Raw genomic sequence first — 25,653 nt, 5'->3', positions numbered from 1 at the left:
TGAAAGCTCACATTACAAAGTAGAGAGTTAAAGAGGAAAGGCAAAGTAGTGGGAACATTTGCACTTGAATTTGATTTATAGGAACCACTCATTTAGTGTTTTCTTTATTATTTTTTCTCAAATATGTGAAGGAGTTACAAAATTTTAAATGAAAACTATGTTTGAAACATCTGGAGACACAGGGTACCAGCATTAGTAATTATCTTTTCTCTGGAAATGATTTGAAAAGTTGTCAATAAGGCTTTCCCAACTTGTAGCTTTCTGAGGCACTTAGGATGAAATCTGGAATTACTTACCGTAGTTTATCAGCACTTCAGCACCTGACACTGCTTAACTGTCCAGCCTCTTCTTTGTTCTCATATTCTAGTTTCTTTGAATTTTTCTGCACCTGGAGTCCACCTTACTTTCTCTTGGCTCTAAGAGTTGGTGTGCATTTCCTTAGCATGGAATACTCTTTGCCCCACTCCTCATCTGATAAACTCTTATTTAGCTTCAAATTTCAGCTTAAACACCATGCACTTTCCTGGACCACAGAAGAGGCTGGTTTCCTTGTTATTTATGCTCTTCATACTCTGTCCAATGTTTGAAACTCTCTTTCCCCACCCCATCAAATATGTAGGGTTTTTTCAATATCTTTCTTTGTCACTAGAGTGTAAGCTTCCTAAAGACAAGGTTGTATTTTTGTCTTGTTCGCCACTGTTGGCACTAGCCTCAGCACATAAAAGTCACTCAATAAATATTTCCTGAATAAATCCATGCTGTAAAACTTTCCATAAAAAGCCTCAGTCTCTTTCTCTTTTTTCTGGCTCTCTCTCTCTTGTCTATTAAGGGACAAGAAAAGAGTGAGCAAATCTAACATTAAAAACTGTAGTGCTATTTTCAATGTAAATAGTTCAAAATGGGCTTATTTTTTTTAAAACAAGCAGGACCTTAAGAAGCTTTCTGACTGCTCACCATGCTTCTTGGTAGTTACTTACAAGACCACCAAGTGTGAAACTAGCAATAAAATATTCCAAGAATGGGCTTTAACTCACAGTGGTTCTTTTCTCTGATCTATGCTGGAAACACTAATCTTTCAGCTCCCAACCTCTGGGTCTAGACAGAATGGACCAGAAGTTTTGACCAATCCGACAGTGAAGTTTAGATTGAGCAAAGAATTCTTAGTCTCCTTGTGTTGATCATAATGACTCCAGACAGCCGCAAGATATAGACTGTAAGTGAGTGAAACATTAGTAAACCTTTCCTCAAATTCCTATGCCATGAAAAGACTGCCAATGAGTGGTTAAGTACTTCACTTAGGGCTTGCTAGGCAGGGGTCTACATTCTGACCTTATTCCAACAGTTCACTCTCTAACCCTTTGAAATCAGCCTAACTTCCTGTCTTCGCTTTTGCAGGACAAGGAGGCAATTCAATTGCAAAAGGATCCAGCTTACTCTTGATTTAACCTAATTGCTCTCTCAATCTTTGCTACATACTCTTAGCTCCACAAGAACTTTCCATTATTAATGCAGCTTGATTTGGGACCATTTAATTGTTTAAATTGTAATCAGCTTTAAAAATTATCTTATCAACTTTTTAGCTTCTAAAATATTTTTAAAGCATGCAAGTCCTGAGTAGTCTATACATAGCCTTAAATCCCTGTAGGTGGTGATCACACTGAAGCCAATGACATTTTTAAAGGGAAAGTTATACCTTTGAAAATTTACATAGGAAATAATGTTTTGATTAAATTAAGGATAAGCATTTTAATTATTTTCTTGGACATTTTCTTGCAAAATTTTACAAAAATAGAAACTCTCTTTTCATCCTTACCTCCTACCCCTTCTCTCCCATCAAAGCTTACCCTGGTATTAATAACTTCTAAGAAAGGGTGATATCTGGAACTAATTTATGATAACTTCATCTTTGCAGCATTTCTGAAACTTCCTCAGAGAAGTTACAATCTTTCCAGTGTAAGAAAATAAACTTTCAGACAAACATTAATTTATCAGTAAAATATTTCTGAGAAATAAACTCACATACTACTGAATGTTGAACACAAATTTCTTATGCCCTCATATTTTCCTGAATTGGTTCTAGTCATTAAGGGTCAAAACAACAGCTCCACAAAAAACCCAGAAAGAGCAGAGGGTCTACCAACAATACGAGGAGACTTCTGATTGAATGAGCTGTAATTCAATCTGCATAGTTTCTTCATCCTGATCATTGATCAAGTATTGACTGTAGGCCAGATGCTATGCTAGGTTTTGTAAGGCTGTTCTGTGTATAAGACACAGTCCTTGCCCCAGGAGCTCTTTGCAGTGTCTACTAGAGGCATTTAGAGTAATCTCTGTGTGAGTGCAAGTCATGGATACAGAAAATGAGGTCACCTATGGGAGGAGTCTGAGAGCTCCACCTCCCTCTGTTATTGTAAAGCACATAATGGCATTTTAGAGATGAGGAAATTTTTGGTGTATGACTAAAAAGACAAGCACGAGGAATGTCTCAAAGTTAGTGCACAAAGTTGGCAGCAGTTTGTTTGGCCTTTGCTTCATCTCCCGCTGTTTCAGTCTCACTGCTGATTCTCCTTGAATTCGCTCATGTTACCACACCGTTATCTGGGTTATTATTTTCCCTCTTTGTACCCATTTTAATAGTGACAGGAAAAGGATCAAGTGTAGCCAAAATGCAGGGACAGTTCCTTAGCCTAAGAAGGCCTATTTAGAATAGAAGATTAAATATTAAAGAAGTAGGAAAGCTTTTTTTTTTATGAAAAATTCAAGTTGTGCAAGGCCTTCTGGAATTGATTATTTGTGTAAGTTTGGCAGTGACTGGATTTATTTATTTATACCCTGCCTATTCTGGAAATGGTTTCAACAGACTAAAATGAAACATGAAATTCCCCCAAATCACATGAGTTAATGTGGGATAAAATAAATAAAAACAGAGGCAAACACAAAGTGGTTCTGGAATAAGCCTAAAGATACCTACAGTAATGGGGGAGTGGAGGCGTGGGCGGTGGTGGTGGTAGGGGGTTCTGAAGATGCTCCCAGTTCCCTGATGAGATTCTTGGCCTCTCTTACCCCCAAGAATGAGGAAAGGGACACCAGAGGCATGAGTCTGCCAGTTTGAATAAGTATCGTGGACCCAAAGAATTTTCTGGAGAAGTAATTTATTAGGCAGGGAGAGAGAGAAAGAGAGAAAGATGGCTTCCACACTGCCACTGGAGGGGACCCAGAGAAGGAAACCCTACAGGGGGAGAGCAGTGGGATTTTAACCCTTGAGTTATTCCCTCCCCATTCATGTTCTCGTCCAATGAGAGGAGTTCTTTCAAAGGTCCTCTGAAGTGATTGATCCTTGATGCTGATACCAGATTGGCTACTTGGTCCACAACTCTTGAGTTAGAGCCCCCTCCTCCCGGAGCTTTTGGCAATATTTTTTGGACAAAGGAACCCACCTGGATTTATCTACCTTGCCCACTGCTGGAAACTGAGACAAAGAACTTTACATTTGAAACCCCTCTGGTTCCCGGATGGAGGGGCGGAGCCTGGAAACTCCTGCCTTTGAAACCACGCCCCTTGTGGACCAGGGAAGAGTCCCTCACTACTACGGAGACCAACATACATCTATGGAAGGTAGACCACAATTGTGTCTATGATTCCTGACACCAAGTTAGCACAAAATAAATGACAGTTACCTTAGGAAAAAACTTCTGCATAATTACCATCTCTTTCTGATTTATTGAATTGAATTGTGTGGCTTGGTGTTCCTCAGGGGTAGCCAAGTTGACAGGTTATTTTCTGTTTTCTGTCAAGCTGTTCAAGAGATTGCAGAATCCTTGGGCACCAGCTTGTTCTTTATAACTGTGGCATCTGGCAGCGTGCCTAGTGCATACTGGGTGCTCAATAAACACTGGTTGACTGGCTCAGTAAATGAGGGAATTAAGAAATGTGAATCAGGGTGATCTGCCAAATTGGGACGAGTTCAACTTTCCTGAACTGATTCTGTTTCTTAGGATGCTGCTATCAAGCTTCTGAAGTTTTGAATAACTGCTATGAAGAGAATCAGCAAAAAAGAAAGTTAGTGATGGACTTAATTTTGTGTGTGTGTGTGTGTGTGTGTGTGTGTGTGTGTGACAGAGAGAGAGATCAATTCTATAAACTGTTTGTTCAAAGGTGAACAGGGAATGTCTCTAGCTACACTCTGGGACAGAGAATGTCTTGAGAATTCACCCTGTCATCTCTCTAGTTGCATCAGTATGTTCAGGTCAGTTCTATAAGAGAAGTAGATGCTTGGGTACCATCTCACTCTTTGTCCCCTGGACCACAGGAGATATTCAAAGGTTATTACTCAGCAGCTATACAAAGTAAGGAACAGAATTGCTTCCTAAATCCTGCTATGTAGCTGTGAGTAATGTGTGTCTTTGTGTCTATGTAAGCTGGTCTCCTGGGGAGAAGGCAGTGTGAGCTGGAGTGCCAGGAATCAAGGGGTAATAATCAAGGGGTGTTAGTGGTGGTGTGTTTGTTTCTGAAATCGTATGAACTTACACTTTCAATTGGAGCTGATTTTCCCCATAATGTATCAAAGCCAAACACTTATTCACTTCTTGTCTCCACAACTGAACTTATTCCAAAACTTTGTCTGGTTTATTGAGTGATTCATATTTTTCCCATTAACGTAAGTTTAATCTTTGCAATCCTATTCCCCTGACTTATGCTAGGAAAAATTCGCTTCCTCTCTGCCCTGATTTCTAGTTCAAATATTCCTCCATTAACTGACAAAGAAGAGCTACTTCTTGTTAATTGTAAGATTCCTCTTGGCTATACAAGATAATGTAAATTTTTTTATCCCACCATATTTGTCAAAGCCAATAATTCACAAGATTATTTTGATAACTGTGTAACTTCTTTTGTCTCTGGAAACATTGATTCCATCAGATTCAATGCTGTGTGTGTATCTGTCGATCTGAAGACTGAGAACTCTGTCTCTGTGCAGATGACTTTGCTTCACCTAGACAGCAATTTTTACATAATCTGGTCCAATTGTGACTCCTTTTCTGCTTTCACGATGGTGTAGTCTAGGATGCTTCAGATTACCCTCAACGAGACAGTGTTCTGAATAAAGAAAATAGGGCCACATGTTAGCAGTTTTCTGAACCTAGATGGCTGTTATATTTGTATTTGTTATACTATTCTTTAATCATTTAGTATCTTTAAAGTTTTTCACAATAAAAGGGTTGGAAAAAGGCTGTGTACTCTCAGGAGAAATGAAATCAATGGGAAGAACGCAGCGAGGGGGAATGGGGACTTCCATTAGGTTTCAATCTGTGTTTAGCTATTACTAGACATTTAATAGCTAAAACGTTGATGAGTGATTACACCTTTACTTTGAAGCTGATATTAGGGAGACAGTGAAACTCTGCAAACCCTCCAGGGGTTGAGGGTGGGAAGTGGGTGAGCTTTTTTCATCAAAATGTTTCCTATGCTTTATCTAACCTGGGGTCCCAGGTAGGGTGCCTGTGGTGACTGACTTTTGTCAGGAAAAGAAATTAGCCATTGAAAAGTTTCCACCAAATAGAGGACGAGTGTCTCTCCTCATTCCAGAGTGAGCAGAGGGCACACCACGTGACTCTTCTGTCACCACTTTACTGAATTTGGACAAAATATGACATTTCCCTAGGAAAATCAAGAAATGGAGAAATCCTAAAAAGCATCTGCTTCTTCTCAGATCTCAAAAATAATATAAAGCAATAGAATAGATGGCTATTAGGCCCCTTCAAAAGAAACAGAGAAAAGGTGTTATTAAGAGAGCAAAGGACTATAGAAAGGGCATTATGGGCCCAAGAGACAAATGCTATTTATTTCATAATTTTGAAGCTTTAGGGTAGCAAGAAGTCACTATTTAATACATGTTTAATACATATAGTAAACGAGGGGTTGGCAAACTATGGTCAGTGGGTCAAATACAACTTGCTATTTTTTTATGACCCATGGACTCAGAATGGCGTCTGCATTTTTATATGTAAAAAAGAAGATTTATATGAGAACAGTTGTTTAAGAGTTGAGGACATTGCATCTTGGCTTGCAACATCTCAAATATTTACTATCTGTCCCTTTGCAGAAAAAAAGTGTGCCAACTCCTGTTGTAAACTATGCCACCACAGGTGCAGAATCACATGTAATCTTCACAGCAACCCTTGGACACAGGCACATTACTTTTCCCAATTTACAAATGAGAGGATCTTGGCTCAGCAGACTTAAGTAATTCACCCAACACCAGACAACAAGCATATGACCAAGTTGGGATTTGAACCTGAGTATGTTAGTCAGGATTCTCCAGAGAAACAGAACTGATAGGATGCTTACATAGAGAGATTTATTTTAAGGAACTGGCTCACGTAATTATGGAGGCTGTCAAGTTCAGAATCTGCAGGGTAAGCCAGCAGGCAGCAGACTCAGGAAGAACTGATGATGTAGTTTGAGTCCATAGGCTATCTGCCGCAGAACTCCCTGTTGCTCCAGAGAGGTCATTCTTTTTGTTCTTTTCAGACCTTCAACTGATTGGTGAGGTATACCCACATTATAGAGGGCAGTCTGCTTTACTCAATTAAAGAGGTTAATCTCATCCAAACATACCTTCACAGAAACATGCAGAATAATGTTTGAACAAATATCTGGGCACCATGGCCCAGGCAAGTTGACACATAAAATTAACCATCACACTGGGTCTAACTGACCAAGAACATTTGCTTAGCTCTACCCTAGGCAATTCTCTAATGATCTTTTATTATTGTCTCTAAAAAATGATTGTCTTTTAAAACTGATTGGGAATGCCTGCCAACTTTCCTCATACATCCTTAGTGAAGTGAGTTTTGATTTGGAATATCCAGAAAAGTTACTCCTCACAGAACTGTGCATCAGGAGAATCAAATTGGCTAGTCGTTTTCCCTATGCCCAGTGACTCTGTGAACACCCTTCCCATGTAGGAAAAAAATACACATGCAGTTGACCCTTGAGCAATATGATTTTGAACTGTGAAGATCCTCCTATAGGCAGATTTTTTACAATAAATGTATTAAAACTTTTTTTGAAGATTTGCAGTAATCTGAAAAAAAATTCAGATAAACTGCAGTCTAGAAGTATTGAAAAAATGAAGAAAAGGTTCAATATGCCATGAATGCATTAAATATAGGTAGATACTATCATTTAGTACTATAAGATATACACGAATCTATGATAAAATATTAAAATTTATTAAAACTTAGGTACATAAAGACTGGGCATTATTTACAATTCAGATATATATACACAAATATAAAGAGCTTTACAATGATCCACTTTCAGTTAATGAATAGTAAATATATTTTCTGTTTCTTATAATTTTCTTAATAACATTTTCTTTTCTGTAGCTTATTTAGTTAAGAACACAATATGTAATACATATACAAAATACATGCTAATCGACTGTATATTATTGATAAGGCTTCTCATCAGCAGCAGGCTATAAGTAGTTAAGTTTTTGTGGAGTCAAAATTTATACTCAGATTTTCGAATATGTGGAAAGTAGGCACACTCAGCCCCACAGTGTTTACAGGTCAGCTGTATAGCCTTGGAGCAACATTTAGGAATGTCCAAGAATGTGGAAAGGATTCTGATACTCTTATGCTTGTCTAGTTTCTCTCAACAGAAACTTTTGGAGTGACATATCAATGTTTTTGTTTAAATTGTGAACTAAGTGGCATTCTTGGACTCCAGCATATTTTAATTTATAGTCATAAGTCTGGAATAAAGATAGATTTCAATTATAAATTGAAGTGAAATATTTCTAGGAATCACTTGGCAATTAATATGTAATAATTACTCTTTTAAAATAAAAATATAATGTATATAAACATAGTATTTGAATCTCTTACTGAAGAAGGCATTATAGAGCTAATTTATATTAATTTTGTTTGTTTGTTTTGGTTTTCCGTAATTTTTTCTTTTTTTTAAATTACACTTAAGTTCTGGGATACATGTACAGAATGTGCAGGTTTGTTGCATAGGTATACATGTGCCGTGGTGGTTTGCTTCACCCATCAATGTATCATCTACATTTGGTGTTTCTCCTAATGCTATCCTTCCTCTTGCTCCCAACCCCTGACAAACCCCAGTGTGTGTTGTCCCCTTCCCTGTGCCCATATGTTCTAATTGTTCAACTCTAACTTATGAGTGAGAACATGTTTCATTTTCTTTTCCTCTGTTAGTTTGCTGAGAATAATGGATTCCAGCTTCATCCATGTCCCTGCAAAGGACATGAACTCATTCCTTTTTATGGCTGTATAGTATTACATGGTGTATCCGTGACCCATTTTCTTATCATTGATGGGCATTTGGGTTGGTTCCAAGTCTTTGCTATTGTGAGTAGTGCTGCAATAAACATACGTTTGCATGCGTCTTTATAGTAGAATGATTTATAATTCTTTGAGTACATACCCAGTAATGGGATTGCTGCATCAAACGATATTTCTGGTTCTAGATCTTTAAGGAATCACCACACTGTCATCCACAATGATCGAACCAATCTACACTCCCACTAACAGCGTAAAAGCATTCCTATTTCTACACACCCTCTCCAGCGTCTATTGTTTCCTGAGTTTTTAATGATCATCTTTCTAACTGGTGTGAGATGGTATCTCAATGTGGTTTTGATTTGCATTTCTCTGATGACCAGTGATGATGAGCTATTTTTCATTTATGCAGCCAACAAACATCATTTATGTTTGTTGGCTGCATAAATGTCTTCTTTTGAGAAGTGTCTGTTCATACCTTTTGCCCACTTTTTGATTTTTTTCTTGTAATTGTGTTTCAGTTCCTTGTAGATTCTGGATATTAGCCTTCTGTCAGATAGATAGATTGCAAAAAATTTCTCCCATTCTGTAGGCTGCCTGTTTACTCTGATGATAGTTTCATCTGCTGTGCAGAAGCTCTTTAGTTTAATTAGATCCCATTTGTCAACTTTTGCAATTGCTTTTGGTGTTTTAGTCATGAAGTCTTTGCCCATGCCTATGTCCTGAATGGTATTGCCTAGGTTATCTCTAGGGTTTTCATGATTTTTACGTCTTATGTTTAAATCTTTAACCATCTTGAGTTAATTTTTGTATAATGTGTAAGGAAGCAGTCCAGTTTCAGTTTTCTGCATATGGCTAGCCAGTTTTCCCAGTACCATTTGTTAAATAAGATATCCTTTCCTCATTGCTTGTTTGTGTCAGTTTTGTCAAAGATCAGATGGTTGTAGATGTGTGGTGTTATTTCTGAGGTCTCTGTTCTGTTCCATTGGTCTATATATCTGTTTTTGGTACCAGTACCAAGCTGATTTGGTTACTGTAGCCTTGTAGTATAGTTTGAAGTCAGGAGTGCGATGCCTCCAGCTTTGCTCTTTTCGCATAGGATTGTCTTGGCTACATGGGCTCTCATTTGGTTCCACGTGAAATTTAAAGTACTTTTTTTCTAATTCTGTGAAGAAAGCCAATGGTAACTTGATGCGAATAGCATTGAATCTATAAATTACTTTGGGAAGTATGGCCATTTTCACAATATTGAGTCTTCCTATCCATGAGCATGGAATGTTTTTCTGTTTGTTTGTGTCCTTTCTTATTTCCTTGAGCAGTGCTTTGTAGTTATCCTTGAAGAGGTCCTTCACATCCCTTGTAAGTTGTATTTCTAGGTATTTTATTCTCTTTGCAGCAACTGTAAATGGGAGTTTGCTCATGATTTGGCTCTCTGTGTATCTATTATTGGTGTATGGGAATGCTTGTGATTTTTGCACATTGATTTTGTATCCTGTGACTTTGCTGAAGTTGTTTATCAGCTTAAGGAGTTTTGGGGGCTGAGACGATGGGGTTTTCTAAACATACAATCATGTCATGTGCAAACAGATAATTTGACTTCCTCTCTTCCTATTTGAATACCTATTTATTTATTTCTTCCTCTTACCTGTTTGCCCTTTCCAGAACTTCCAATACTATGTTGAACAGGAGTGGTGAGAGAGGACATCCTTGTCTTTTGCTGGTTTTCAAAGGGAATGCTTCCAGCTTTTGCCCATTCAGTATGATATTACCTGTGTTTGTCATAAATATTTCTTATTACTTTGATATGCATTCCATCAATACCTAGTTTATTGAGTGTCTTTAGCATAAAGCGCTGTTGAATTTTATTAAAGGGCTTTTCTTCATCTATTGAGATAATCATTTGTTTTTTGTCATTGGTCCTATTTATGTGATGGATTATGCTTATTGATTTGCATATGTTGAACCAGCCTTGCATCCCAGGGATGAAGCTGACTTGATTGTGGTGGTTAAGTTTTTTGATGTGCTGCTGCATCCGGTTTGCCAGTTTTCTGTTGAGGATTTTCATATTGATGTTTATCAGGGATATTGGTCTCTGTGTGTGTGTGTCTCTGCCAGGTTTTGATATCAGGATGATGCTGGCCTCATACAAAGAGTTAGGGAGGAGTCTGTCTTTTTCTACTGCTTGGAATAGTTTTAGAAGGAATGGTTCCAGCTCCTCTTTGTACTTCTGGTAGAATTTGGCTGTGAATCCATCTGGTCCTGGGCTTTTTTTGGTTGGTAGGCTATTTATTACTGCTTCAATTTCAGAACTTGTTATTGGTCTATTCAGGGATTTGACTTCTTCCATGTTTAGTCTCTGACCATTTATGTGTCCAGGCATTTATCCATTTCTTCTAGATCTCCTAGTTTATTTGTGTAGAGATGTTTGTTGTATTCTCTGATGGTAATTTGTATTTCTGTATGATTAGTGGTGGTATCCTCTTTATCATTTGTTATTGTGTCTATTTGATTCTTTTCTCTTTTCTTCTTTATTAGTCTGGCTAGCAGTTTACCTATTTTATTAATCCTTTCCAAAAACTAGCTCCTGGATTCATTGAATTTTTTGAAGGATTTTTCATGTTTCTGTCTCCTTCAGTTCTGCTTTGATCTTAGTTATTTCTTGTCCTCTCCTAGCTTCTGAATTGTTTGCTCTTTCTTCTCTAGTTCTTTTTCCTTTTTTTTTTTTTTTTTTGAGATGGAATTTTGCTTTTGTTGCCCAGGCTGGAGTACAGTGGTGCGATCTCTAGTTCTTTTAATTGTGATGTTAGGGTATAGATTTTAGATCTTTCCTACTTTCACCTGTGGGCATTCAGTGATACAAATTTCCCCCTGAACACTGCTTTAGCTGTGTCCCAGAGATTCTGGTACAGTGTGTCTTTGTCTTTGTTCTCATTGGTTTCAAAAAACTTATTTACTTCTGCCTTAATTTTGCTATTTACCCCGTAGTCATTCAGGAGCAGGTTGGTCAGTTTCCATGCAGTTGTGTGGTTTCGAGCAAGTTTCTTAATCCTGAGTTCTAATTTGATTGCACTGTGGTCTGAGAGACCAAATGAGAGCCCATGTAGCCAAGACAATCCTATGCGAAAAGAGCAAAGCTGGAGGCATCGCACTCCTGACTTCAAACTATACTACAAGGCTACAGTAATCAAAACAGCTTGGTACTGGTACCAAAAACAGATATATAGACCAATGGAACAGAACAGAGACCTCAGAAATAACACCACACATCTACAACCATGTGATCTTTGACAAACCTGACACAAACAAGCAATGAGGAAAGGATATCTTATTTAACAATGAGATACATAACATATATATCACTGTTATGATATATATATATCATAACAAACAGTCTCTCAGACCACAGTGCAATCAAATTAGAACTCAGGATTAAGAAACTTGCTCAAAACCACACAACTGCATGGAAACTGACCAACCTGCTCCTGAATGACTAAGGAGTGTTTTACTTCCAATTATATGGTCAATTTTAGAATAAGGGTAGTGTTGGGAATAATGTATATTCTGTTGATTTGGGGTAGAGAGTTTTGTAGATATCTGTTAGTTCTGCTTGGTCCAGAGCTGAGTTCAAGTGCTGAATATCCTTGTTGATTTTCTGTCTCATTGATTTGTCTAATAGTGATAGTGGGGTATTAAAGACTCCCATTATTATTGTGTGGGAGTCTAAGTCTCTTTGTAGGTCTCTAAGAACTTGCTTTATGAATCTGGGTGCTCTTTTATTGGGTGCATATATATTTAAGATAGTTCTTGTTGTATTGATTCCTTTACCGTCATGTAATACCCTTCTTTTTCTTGATCTTTGTTGGTTTAAAGTCTGTTTTATCAGAGACTATGGTTGCAACTCTTACTTTTCTTTGCTTTCCATTTGCTTGGTAAATCTTCCTTCATCTCTTTAATTTGAGACTATGTGTGTCTTTGCATGTGAGATGGGTCTCCCGAATACAGCACACTGATGAATTTTTACTCTTTATCCAATTTGGCAATCTGTGTCTTTTAATTGGGCATGTAGCTCATTTACATTTAAGGTTAATATTGCTATGTGTAAATGTGATCTTGTCATTATGATGCTAGCTGGTTATTTTGCTCGTTAGTTGATGCAGTTTCTTCATAGTGTTGATGGTCTTTACATTTTGGTATGTTTTTGCAGTGGCTGGTACTGGTTTTTCCTTTCCATATTTAGTGCTTCCTTCAGGAGCTCTTGTAAGGCAGGACTGATGGTGACAAAGTCTCTCAGCATTTGCTTGTTTGTAAAGGATTTTATTTCTCCTTCACTTTTAAAGCTTAGTTGGGCTGAATATGAAATTCTGGGTTGAAAATTATTTTCTTTAAGTGTGTAGAATGTTGGCCCCCACTGTCTTCTTGCTTCTGCAGGATTTCTGCAGAGAGTTCCACTATTAGTCTGTTGGGCTTCCCTTTGTGAGTAACCCGATCTTTCTCTCTGACTTCCCTTAACATTTTTTCCTTCATTTCAACCTTGGTGAATCTGACGATTATGTGTCTTGGGGTTGCTATTCTCAAGGAGTATCTTTGTGGTGGTCTCTGTATTTCCTGAATTTGATGTTGGCCTGTCTTACTAGGTTGGGGGAATTCCCCTGAATAATGTCCTGAAGAGTGTTTTCCAACTTGGTTCCATTCTCTGTGTCAGTTTCAGGTACACCAATCAAACATAGGTTTGGTCTTTTCACATAGTCCTATATTTTTTGGAGGCTTTGTGTGTTGCATTTGATTCTTTTTTCTGTAATCTTGTCTTCATACTTTATTTCATTAAGTTGAGCTTCAATCTCTGATATCATTTCTTCTGCTTGATTGATTTGGTTATTGATACTTGTGTATGCTTCATGAAGTTCTTGTCCTGTGTTTTTCAGCTCCATCAGATCATTTATGATCTTCTTTAAACTGGTTATTCTAGTTTGCAATTTCTGTAACCTTTTATCAGTGTTCTTGGCTTTGTTACATTAGGTTAGAACATGCTCCTTTAGCTAGAGGAATTTATTACCCACCTTCTGAAGCCTACTTCTGTCAATTCATCAAACTCATTCTCTGTCCAGCTTTGTTTCCTTGCTGGTGAGGATTTGTGATTTTTGTTTGCAGGAGAGCAGGTAACCTGGTTTTGGGAATTTTCAGCCTTTTTGTGCTCATTTCTTTGTGGATTTCTCTACCTTTCGTCTTTGAGGTTGGTGACCTTTAGATGGGGTCTCTGAGTGGATGTCCTTTTTGTTGGTGCTGATGCTATTGCTTTCTGTTTGTTAGTTTTTCTTCTAACAATCAGGCCTCTCTGCTGCAGGTCCGCTGGAATTTACTGGAGGTCCACTCTAGACCTTGTTTTCCTGGGTATCACCAGTGGAGGCTGCAGAACAGCAAAGGTTGCTGCCTGCTTTTTCCTTTGGAAGCTTCATTCCAGAGGGGTACCTGTCAGATGCCAGCTGGAACTTTCCTGTATGAGGTGTCTGTTGACTCCTGCTGACAGGTGTCTCCCTGTTAGGAGGCATGAGGGGTCAGAGACCCACTTGAGGAGGCAGTGTGTCTCTTAGCAGAGCTCAGGCACTGTGCTGGGAGATTCGCTGCTCTCTTCAGAGCTGGGAGGCAGGAACGTTTAAGTCTGCTGAAGCTGTACCCACAGATGCCCCTTCCTCCAGGTGCTCTGTCCCAGAGAGATGGGCGTTTTATCTGTAAGCTCAGGCTGCTGCCTTTCTTTCAGAGATGCCCTGTCCAGAGAGGAGGAATCTAGAGGGGCAGTCTGGCTGCAGTGGATTTGCAGCACTGCAGTGGACTTTGCTCAGTCAGAACTTCCCTGTTGCTTTCTTTACACTGTGAGGGGAAAACCGCCTATCAAGCCTCACTAATGGCGGACACCCCTCTCCCTACCAAGCTCAAGAATTCCAGGTCAACTTCAGACTCCTGTATTGGCAGAGAGAATTTCAAGCCAGTGGCTCTTAGCTTGTTGGGTTCTGTGGGGGTGGGATCCGCTCAGCAAGACCACTTGGCTTCCTGGCTTCAGTCCCCTTTTAGGGGATGAACAGTTCCATCTTGCTGGTCTTCCAGGTGCCACTAGGGTACAAAAAAAAATACTCCTGTGGCTAGCTCACTGTCTGTCCCAGCTGCCTAGCTTTCTGCTTGAAACCCAGGGCCCTGGTGGTGTAGGCACCCAAGGGAATCTTCTGGTCTGCAGGTTGCGAAAACTGTAGGAAAAGCATAGTATCTGGGCTGAATGCACAGTTCCTTACTGCATAGTCCCTCACAGTTTCCCTTGGCTAGAGGAGGGAGTTCCCCAACTCCTTGCAGTTCGCAGATGAGGTGACACCTCACCCTACTTCTGCTTGTCCTCCATGGGCTTTACCCACTGTCTAACTAGTCCCAGTGAGATGAGCCAGGTACCTCAGTTAGAAATGCAGACATCACCTGCCTTCTACATCGTTCTCATTGGGAAGTGCAGACCAGAGCTGTTCCTATTTGGCCATCTTGCCCAGGAAATTATAATTATTTTTTTATATAGGCTGCTAAAAGCCTGTTTTGCAACTGGAAGAAATTTCCCAGAATACCTTATTTTACCTTCATTGTCTACCTTTGCTTTGCAGATGAAGGGTTAGACTAGATAACTGATTTTTCTAGCTCCAGTTCATGCAGCATAGTGATGGCACAGTCAGGATGGGAGCTCTGCTGATTTTCGGCCTAGGAGTTTTCCCATCGATCAAACCACAGCCTGACCTACTGTGTCTTTGTTTCACTTTGGTTAAGCAATAAGGTCATTTCAGAACCAAATAAAATCAGGAATTGAATGAGGTGATATTGAAAATGTAAGAGTCTGTGCAATTTTGTGTTTGGAAAATTTTAGCAATGGCAATATATCAATATTTTAATTTGCCTGGTGATGTATCTGTTCACCCATAAGGTGTATCTAGCTTGATTCTGATATGATTTACTACTGCTGGTAATCATTTTGATTCAATAGCTTATGTATTTGCAGAAATTCAGGAACAGGTGTTTCTGATTCAGCAGTGTCTCCAGCATCTAATTTGGTATGCAAGTTAGTAGGTTGTGTATCATATTTATAGGAACTCCATTACATTCATAATAGGGTGGATATTTTCCCTGGGCCAAATCTTAAAGTGTATCAGGGAAATTACTATGTATTCAGAGCTGCGTACAAAAAAGTTTGTAATTCCGAATTTAAACTTCTTGTTTTTCTTCTTGTTCTTTCTGAGTCATCTTTTTGTTTGAGAAGGAAAGCATTGAATAGCTTTTTCTTTATAAATCCCCAGCTTCGTTTCCAGCATCCCAGTTGTGGGAGGTAACAATTTAGGTGTCAGGAAGAGATGTGAAGTGAAAATTTTTCTGTTACCTCAGGGGAGGGATCTGATAGGACACTGGGCAGGGCCCACAGAAGGCAGCTGGATGTTGGATAAAAGGCTAGTTTAGTCTCTGGGTGTCTGCAGACCTTTTTCTTGCTTCACGGCTGTGAATAAGATGCTAAAATATATTGCTGATCTTTTGCCTCAGGAGCTGTATCAAGGCTTTAACTTGATTTAAGCCCACAACACCTGGAAATATTTTTATCCTCTTCACTTGAGGCTGGATTTAAACAGCTTACTTCGAGGTGAAGTGTTCTACAGCCCAAACCCAATCCCTAGAGTCAATCAAGCTGCTTCTTTATATATCTTCTGTTGTGCTGGGTTGGGAGAAGCAATGTTGAATGTTCCCGAGGAAAAACATAATGTTGGCATTGATAGTGATATTGATGTGTTGTCGTTTGACTAGAGTTCTTTTATTTTAGTAAAATAAAGAGCGAAAATTAGCTTGTATAACATAAACTCCAAACAAAAAGGTAGGCCATGATCTATTGAAAGAGGGGAGAGTTTGATTATATATTTCTGCACAAAAGAAGCAGATGCCTCTTTTTGAAGAGGCTTGCCAGCACCACTATTCATAAATGTGTGTGCAACAGATAGTTTAATTGCCTCATTTATAGTACTAGGGCATACTGATTTCCTTTCACATTATTTACCCATCCACTGAGTTTCGGAGTAGACAGGGAGAATGTGTTTCAATCCTGAGGGCTGCTTGTTTTAAACATTGCTTCTGTGTCCGTGACAAGTGTTTTATTGTCACTTCTGACTAGATTCCTATTTTGGTTGTCAGTTGTCTGTCTTTTCAGGATTCGTCAGTTTCAGTGAAGGTTCTGTGAATATTTTTTAAACCCTTCAGTTATCACGACTTTTCAAAAATCAGCTAGTGTATTCTGTATTCCTTTATGAGTGAAGCAGGTAAACTGGAGATGATTCTGTGGCTTATTCCTGTTTACCATCCTGCAATCATTTATGTCTGTGTAGTGTTTCCCTTTCATGCATATGAACTCACAGGATTGTTACAGTCTCACAGTTAGATAGATAAGGCTGACTTTTATTCACTCATTTATTCATTCATGCATGTATTTATTGAGCAGTGATGTGTCAGGCATTGGGCTAGGTTCTAGGGATACAAATAATCAGTCCTTGTGTTCTAGGAGCTTCTAGAAGTTCTCTTCTAGTGGGAGATAATAAAATCTAGTATAGATGGTCTCTGACTTATGATAGTTTGACTTAAGATTTTTTGACTTTATGATGGTGCAAAAGAAATACTTATTCAGTAGAAATTGTACTTTGAATACCCATACAACCATTTTGTCTTTCACTTTCAGTATAGTATTTAGTAAATTATATGAGATATTTAACATTTTTCTCATAAAATAGGCTTTATGTTAGATTATTTTGCCCAACTGTAAGCTAATGTAGGTGTTTTGAGCACATTTAAAGTTAGCTAGGATAAGCTCTGATGTTCAGCAGGTTAGGCAGATTAATAGCATTTTGACATGATATTTTCTTTTGAGACAGAGTCTCACTCTGTCACCAAGGATGGAGTGCAATGGTGTGGTCTCTGCTCACTGCAACCTCCACCTCCTGGGTTCAAGTGATTCTCCTGCCTCAGCCTCCAGTGTAGCTGGGACTATAGGCACATGTCATCACACCTGGCTAATTTTTGCATTTTTAATAAAGATGGAGTTTCACTATGTTGGCCAGGCTGGTCTTGAACTCCTAACCTTGTGATCTTCCTGCCTTGGCCTCCCAAAGTGCTGGAGGAGTTACAGATGTGAGCCACCACACCCGGCCTGACATGATATTTTCAACTTGCAATGGAATTTATGAGGATATGACCCCATTGTAAGACGAAGATCATCTGTACTATATGGTAGGTGACTCAGTTTGTTTGTGGTGCTGTAACAACTTAGACTGAGTAATTAATAAACAATAGGAATTTATTTTCACAATTCTGGATGCTGGGAGGTCCAAGATTAAGGTGCTAACAGATTCAGTGTCTGGTGAGGGCTTGCTCTCTGCCTCCAAGGTGGGCCTTAGCCTTGCTACTGGCAGGAACAGGAAGAGAGGGAAGACCAAGTTTTTACATAGCAAAAGAGAGGGAAGAGACAAGCAAGCTCCTTCAATCCTTTTTATAAGGGCGCTAATTCCATTCCGAAGGATAGAGCCCTCGCGACCTAATAGCCTCCCAAAGGCCCCATTTGTTAGTACTATCACATTGGAGATTAAATTTCAGTACATGAATTCTAGGAGGACACCAACACTCAGATCAAAGCAGTAAGAATGTTGACAGTGTGGACAGAGAAGCAAGGAAGGATTATTAAAGTCAGCATGAGGAATGGAAAAGGTTTCACCAAGAAGCAAGAATTTAGGGTACGATGTGAAAAGAAAAATGTTTTCCAGGTTGAGTAAGTAAGGATACAAAAGTGGGGGAAAGAGAATACTATTGCCATTGCTTTATAGATAAAGAAACGAAAGTTAACAAGGTCACAAAGCTGCCGCATGTAAACGCAAGTGCTTGAACTGGGATTTTTCATGCTGTTTTTGTTATAGCCCACTATACCAATAAGCAACTCATTAGATTGATTTTTCAAATTTTCTTTAATACATTCTATAAGAGCATTCATTCATTCATCTTAAGTATGAAAAGGCATTGAAGTCTTAGGGAGTGAAAATCCAGTTTGCATTTGTGATTTCGATTTTACATATTATTTTTCTGAAGTACAAAATAAAATATTATAAAGCATTTGTCTTAGAAATTGGACATACCTATGATCAAGAAATAGAACACAAACTCCTTAACAGTCTCCCTCATGTCAATGCGTAGTGATTATAGCTCCTACAAATTAGCTACTATTCTAATATCTTCTATCTCAATAAATTAGTTTAACATGTGTTTAGAGTTTTATAAAAATGGAATCATATAATATATATTATTTTGTGTTGGGCTTCTTTTTCTCAAAATTATTCACCCAAATCACAGCATGTAGCATTAGTCTGATGTTCATCATTGTTGTATAATATTCCATTGTAGGAATATACCACAACTTATTTATATATTCTATTATCTATGAACCCTTAGGTTGTTTCCACCTATGCAACTATGATGAATTATTCTTTTGAGACCATTTGTGCAGGTCTTTGGTGCCCATATATGCACATGCTTTTGGGCATACCTCTAGAAGTAGAATTTATAGTTCATAGAATATGCATATATTAAGCTTTAGTAGTTACTGCCACATGATTTTCAATCCAGTTCAATTTCTCAGTGTCTTTTATTATAGTGTTTTCTTTGCATCTTGTTTAATCCATCTTTGATTGTTCCAAGGTCATGAATATATTCTCCCATATATTCTTCTAGAATTATTGTTGTTTTGTCTTTCAAATAGAGGTCTATAATCTATCTGAAATGGGTTTCTGTGTACAATGTATAGTAGGGTGAAAATGTACTTTTTTCTTCCATATGATTTCTCAATTGATCTAGTGTTGTTTATTGAAAAGGTCATCCTTTCCCTATTGTAGTGAAATTTTGTCAAATTTCAGGAGACCATGTAAGTATAAATATAATTATGAATTTTCTTCTCTGTTTCATTGGCTTCTAATTGTCTACTCAGATGACAAAACAATGCTCCCATAACTACTGAAACTTTGTTATGTCTTAATATATGGTGCTATAAAGCCTCTTACATTGTTATTCTTCTTTAAGATAGTCTTTCTTATTCTTGGCCCTTACCATTTCCACAGAAAAGCTGGAATTTTATTTGGAATTGTACTGAATCAGAAAAAGAAAGCTTTAGAATAATAAATATTCCAGTTTAGAAATGAGATATATCTTTCCATTAATTTAGCTATTCTTAAATTTCTCTTTCTGTGTCTTTTGGTTTTTTGTGTAGAGGTTTTATATACCTTTAATTTATTCCTCAACACTTGAAGTTTTTTAATGCTTTTGTAACATCTCCGATTAAAAAAATCACCTTCTAATTATATGCACAACTGTATATATATTTTATTGATTTAAATATTGAGTTTATATCCAGAAACATTATTAATTTATTAATTTGTCAATTGTAGTTTAAAAATTTTGCAGTGCTCATGATTATATCATCTGTGAATAAAAACAGTTGAATTATTTTCTTACTTTCCAAGATATTTTGTTTGTATTTATGTGTTTTATTTATTTGTATTTTCTATTGTACTACCAAGGACCTCCAGTGTAATTTAAAGGGTCAATAATAACTGATATCGTTGTTTTGTTCCTGAGCTTAGGCAAAGTGAAAGCTTTTAATATGTCACCATTAAACTCCTATTAAATTCCTATTAAACATGACGTTTGCTATAGAAGTTTTCCATAGTCTGTAATCAGATTAAAGGTGTGCTATTCTATTTATAGTTTGCTAAAAGTAGACTATCTACAAGGTAGATAAATCACCCCTCCTTTTTTAAGTAGGAGCAGATAAAAGTTGGTAAGAATTTCTGAAAATGTTATTCCAGCATAGCTCCTCCCTGGACAGTGGCACATGGGAAAAGAGGGAATTTTTCTACAAAAAAAGAAGTAAAGATGAGAGGCATAGACAGAAGAATTTCTTCTCTTTCATTTTTTTTCCTGGGTTACCTTTCTCCTACCGTCAACTTTTTTTCCTCAATTTCCACTGTAGATTGCAGTTCACATGTTCCTTGATATATTGAATGGAGAAGCATTTTTGTAGCCATTTCATAGTCTGTTTTAGCTAAGAAACCACTTTTAATTTATAGTGTGTGTGACTGGTGACCGGCTCAACCAATACTGCTTCATGAGCCACTCTGGCAGATGCACGTTGACCTAACATCTAAGGGAACAAGGTAAGCTCTGATGCTTCACAGCTCCCCTCTGAAACATTCTGCCCCAACCCCTCACATTTTTAAGTAACAGCTGTGCTGTTGAAGTCTCAGTGATTAACAACATATCAAACCATTCCCCTGGAACTCTTCAGAACTGCCTCTCATGGGGCACCTGATGGATCTCTGCTTCACAGATGGCTTATCAGTACATCAAGTTATTACTTGCTCTTCTCTCTCCATTTCTCCTGTGTATATTTTAGGAGAAAAAATATCTCCAGGTCATATGATAGGTGTTTCATCTTTGTTAACACAGCACTTGGTAATGAATCTTTATAATATTAACTGCATGCTGAACTAGCCCTATCCCTGGATTCATTTTGAGACTCTGTAACTCCACATTTGCTTTCTTAGAAAAGCTCAAGATTATTTATTTTCTTGGTGTGTATCCTTGGCATATTTCTGCCTAGAGGAAGAGCAAAATCAATATGTCCTACAGTTTTATTAAGTTTCTTTAAGAACAGGGTATCTGATCTGTTGGCTGGAGTTGGTTAATCACCATTCTGTACAAATTCATCTTTGGATGGTGGCTTTCCCACACGTTTTTCAGTTGCCATTAGTAGTGGAATGCTGTCTCATTTCATAACCCTATTTAAAGAATAGTTGTTGCTCCTAGCTACATATCAATATCTTTTGGTATAGCCCCAAACCAGCCAAAGTTAAAGAGTATTTTCACTTATTTTTTTGTCTTTTTAGCCTGCCATATTCTATAGTTCAATCTCTCTTTTGTTTCTTCCTATGAGTCTATTTGTGTCAATTGTATCTGCCATTCAGCACATACCAGTTTGCAGTAAAAGTCAAGTAAGATTTCATGGCATGTATCCAGTGTCACCACAGTGAAAACCATGTATGCAAGTTTTGGAACAAACTGAAACAGGCTGCCTCAAATATCAACGATTTACTGCGGAAAATCATCCAGCAGTTTGGACAATCCCTTCCACATTAGGCAGACTCTCAGTGCTGCCTAGAATCATTCTCCATGCAGCTAGTCAGCTGCTTCTTTCTTTTATCTCAATGGCTATTCCCAATGTTGACTAACACTCTCTTTAAATCCGTTCCTCTGCCATGTCCTCTCTTACTCTCAGCATGTGTCTTCCTTTCTTATTTGCCATTTACTGCTCAACTGATAATAATTTGCCTTCTGTCCCCCCAAAAGCATAAAATTATTTCTAACAATCAACTTTATGTTACTAAATAGAGTGGATATATTTTGTCGTCTTTAATTATTTAACACGGATAACAATTTCCTCCTTAAAACTGGTTTTTGGACTTTCACAAAGGTTTTCTTAGCTAGATTTTTGGCTCTGTCTCTTGACACTTCCCTCAACCTCTCTCACTGGCCTTTTTTCTTGTGATCTCTCTAAAATGAGAGTTTTCCTAGTTTCTTCCCAAGGATGGGTACATTTTTCTACATTGGCTTCTACGACCACTTATATATGGATGACTATTAACTCTACATACATGGCTCATTCCTTTCTGAGAATTTCAGACTCATAGTCACTTGACAATCTCTTAGTCACCAGAACTCAACATATCCTGAACTAGTCTCATTATGCTTGGCTCTTGACTGTTTTGGTATTTATGTTAAGGAATAGTCGTGCCCAGAAGGTGTTATTATCCCTAACTTTCCCCTTTTAGTCATTATGTCTTTGTATGTTTTATCTCATAAACACAGCATAAATCTCTTCATTCCCATTGTCATCACCTTATTTCACCTAATTGCATGTACAATTTTCTACTTAGTATTTTTATCCTTCAGTTTGACCTCACCAAACTGAATGCACTCACCATTATTAGAATGGTTCTTCTAAAATGTGAATCCGTGTTAATTTTCAAAACATGTATCCACTGATTTGATGCAAGTGTAATAAAAATTATGACCGTTTCTAAATGAATTTGACAAGGTGACTCCAAAGTGGGTACAGAATAGCAAAGAGCTCAGAACAACCAAAGTATCTGTGAAGAAGAAGAATAGGTTCACCTACTGCTATAGCAGCATATCCCAGAGTGGGTAATTTATAAAGAAAAGAAGTTTATTTATCTCTTAGTTATGCAGGCTGAGAAGTTCAAGGGGCATGGCCCCAGCATCTTCTTGGCAACCAGGAACTAATCCATTTCTGAGACAGCTAATCTAGTTTTGAGAGTGAGAACTCACTGCTGCTAGAAGGCACAAGACCATGTATGAGGGATCCACCCGCTATGACCAGAGCACTTCCCACTAGGTCCTACCTCCCAACACTGCCACACTGGGGATGAACATGAGTTGATTTCAACATGTGTTTTGGGGGGGACAAACCATAACACTCACCCTAAGAAGACTTACATTACTGATATCAAGGTTTATTTAAAGCCATAACTAAGGCTCTATATGGCCTCAGGGACAGTCAAAGCAACCAATGATACATCATAGAAAACCCAGGAATAGACCTGTTCATAAATGAAACTATTATCTTTGACAGAAGTGGTCTATTTCTTAGGTGCAATGGAGAAACCAGAAATCACTCAGTATTTCAAGTATAAGGGATTTAAAACAGGAAAATAGAGATGCACAAATTATTGAAGGGCTGAAAGGACAAAGATATAGGAGAAGAGGTGCCATTAGCTCTGCAATTTACTGCCACAGCCATCCAAAGTGGCTACTCAGAGGTCAGCAAATTGTAGGACACTGCAGCCAAGGTCATGGCATCCCCTAACTGCAGCCCCAAGACTGTGACTACCATACCTGTAAAACCTCATACCTACCCAAGTCAGTATTTCCTCTGCAATTATTGCTGGGAGTGAATTATTTCTACCCCTCTACTGTCTTTCAAATTTTTGTAAGTTCATTTCTCTGATGGCACTGTATCTTAAACCTTACTGGCAAAGAAGTTTGGAAAATTCAACCCCAGGGTTTCTAGCACTTGTGATACAAGGGAGGCCAAGAAGGGGAAATTAATGGGTCCTAAGGGCCACAGAAAACATGTGGCACAAGGGTATTAAAGATCAATGAAGAAAGGAAGAATTGTTCAATAAACAGTGCTGGGAAAACTGGGCATTCATTCAAAAAACTGAAATTGAATTCCTGTCTTATGCTATACATTAGAGTCAACTTAAACAGATAAGGACTTTTGCTAAAAGGAAAACTTTAGGAAGAAAATATAGAAAAATATTGTTCTAGTTTTGAAATAAGGAAGGTTTTATTAAAACAAGGTAACAGGAGAGGGACCAAGATGGCTGACTAGAAGCAACTGATGTGCCCCACTCTTATAGAGAGAAGGAAGAGTGGGGAGTAAACGCTAGCTCTTCACCTGGACCATCCAGGTGGTCACACTGGGATTAATCAAGGAAGCAACATGACCTATGGAGAATGGAGAAAAGTGAAACAGGAAAACTGCCCACTTCAGAGTGGCATGAGGTGTCAAGGGAGACCTCCCAAGACAGGGAAATGGTGAGTGAGTGAGAGTCCCCAGGGACCCACATTTCTGCCATGGACCTTTGTAACCCTTGGTTCAGGAGATCACCTGTGCCGTCTTCCACCCCCTCCTCCCTCCACCACTGAGGCCTCCAGTCTGACATGGAAAGCTACACATAGTCTGGGCAGAGCCACTGCAGAGGCACACTCAGAGTCCCAGAGGCCTTGGATCCCCAGGCGCCCCAGGCACCCCAGGATCAGCAGCTACAGCTCTGGCAGTGGGGGAGGTAGGGCTCCCCCATACACACCCAGGATAGCAGCTGAGCAGTGGATGGATGGCAGGATTTGTCTCCACTGTCCCTCACTGAATGAGGCCCATTGGCCTGGGACCCTAACATGGCCACCACAACACCATCTGGTCTCTTTGGCTGGCAGCATCTCTGCACTTCCCTGGTGTGTGGCTCCCAGAGGTAGCAGGCACACGACCATTTTTGCTGCTCTGGATTCATCGTATGGAGAGGAGCCCAGCCTCTCTTTCCTGTGAGTCCCCACCACTCAACTTTTCACCAACTTGGGACCGCAGAACAGCTGCCTCATCCCCTGCTGAGCATACTCACTGGTAGTGGCTCTGGGTTTCCCAAGGGTGGAGCTCCCAGAGGCAAGTGGCAGTTCCTCTGCCATTGCCAGTGCAGCACTTCTGCCCTTGCTGCCCTTGGACTGGGGAAAGAACACAGAGCCTGACGTCTTCATTTGCACTTTCAGCATGCCACAGTCACCACCGAGAGAGGAGCCCAGTCTCTCCTCCCTGTGAGCCCTTGACCCCCTACTCTTCACCAAGCAAAGTTCCTGACTTGGGCCAGTAGCACAACACCCCCTCTCCCCACTTTCTGAATATTTTCATTAGCAGCATCGTGTTCCTGTGAGGTGGAGCTCCCAGAGGCAACTAAAAACCCCTCTACCACTGCCACTGCAGTGGTGTCCCCCTGTGGCCCTCGGACTGGGAAAGAACAAAGACCCTGAGCACTTTATCCACATCTCCAGCAAGCCACAGATGCCCTAAGGAGAAGAGGTCTGTTGGTCTTCCCTGTGAACCCCCACCCTGCCTGCTTTTCAACAGGTAATGTCCCTAGCTTGGCTCACAACACAGCCACTAAACTTTGGGCCAGTTGCATAGATTGAGAGTGGCTCTGTGTTTATCTGGGATGGAGCTCCAAAAGACAAGTGAAAGGCTTTCTGCCCCAGCCAATGCAAAGTTTGTCCCTTATGCTGCCTCCAAGCTGGGGAGGCAACATAAAGCCTGAGCTCGCCCCAAGGCTGCAGTGTGTAGGCTTGTGATGCCACGCTGACATCTGCAGCCAGCACTGGAGTGGGAGGGAAGCCCACACTTTCAGAGCACTGAGAGGGAGCATGGCTGCAACTTTGTGGAAAGACAGAGGAGCCATATAGTGGAGCAAGAGCTGACCGAATGGTCATTATACTTAAGCGTCATCTACAGGATCACAGTCCAAACTTCAACACCAAAAGTACTTTGCTAATATACCCACTGGTGAAACCAAGGACAGGAACTCAGCTACAAATAGTAAAAATCTTGCAGAAAGCCTCAACCCTCTGAAAACATCCAGAAATGAAGTCAACTGACTATACTTAAATTATACTTCAGTTAACAAAACAG

The sequence above is a fragment of the Sapajus apella genome, unplaced genomic scaffold (genome assembly GCF_009761245.1).
Source record: "Sapajus apella isolate SASKATOON/1434 unplaced genomic scaffold, GSC_monkey_1.0 scaffold1, whole genome shotgun sequence".
NCBI lineage: Eukaryota > Metazoa > Chordata > Mammalia > Primates > Cebidae > Sapajus > Sapajus apella.
Note: the sequence above shows the minus strand (reverse complement) of the source record.